The sequence below is a fragment of the Hyaena hyaena genome, unplaced genomic scaffold (genome assembly GCF_003009895.1).
Source record: "Hyaena hyaena isolate Hyena2069 unplaced genomic scaffold, ASM300989v1 scaffold_21, whole genome shotgun sequence".
Taxonomy (NCBI): Eukaryota; Metazoa; Chordata; class Mammalia; order Carnivora; family Hyaenidae; genus Hyaena; species Hyaena hyaena.
The window spans coordinates 510,945-511,592 of record NW_024080653.1 but is presented as its reverse complement, the minus strand read 5'-3'; positions in this window follow the sequence as shown (position 1 = coordinate 511,592).

The following is a 648-nucleotide window of genomic DNA, read 5'->3' as shown; positions in this document are numbered from 1 at the left end:
TGAACATCATATAATTTTTGTGTGTTACGGAATATTCTTCTTTTGATTTTTTCCCCCCATTAAAAAGTGTAAGAACTGGGCTTCCTGGATGGCTCAGTCGGGTGAGCATCCGACTTTGGCCCAGGTCATGATCTCATGGTTCGTGAGTCTGAGCCCTGCATTTGGCTCGTAGCTCTCAAAAAACCCAAAACAAAACAAAAGAAAAACACACATTAAAAAATATAAGAACCATTCTTAGCTTGTAAGCTATTCAAAAACAACTAATGGGCCACAGTTTGCTGATACCTGGTGTGGGATGGCTCCTTGGGCGTCTCTTCCGCTGCAAAGCTTTTATTTCAGTGCGGGGCTAGATACACGCACCACTGTGACTGAAGTTATAGTCTCTTCTCCCCGACTCCCTGAGCTGCACTGAGATGCAGACTCAGTCTACCTTGATTCCCACCACATCCCCCAGGGGAAGCCCTGTGCCTGGCCTGCTAGAGCCACTCCAAGGGCATTTGTGGAACACCGGAGCAGACTGGGCAGAATTCTATCCACCAGGGTCCTCTCCAACTACGTGTGAAACACAAAAGCTCTAAGGCACATGTCCTCGAGGCGGGAAGAATCTAGTTGTAAATCAAGAAGAGTCAACTTTTTTTTTTTTTTTTT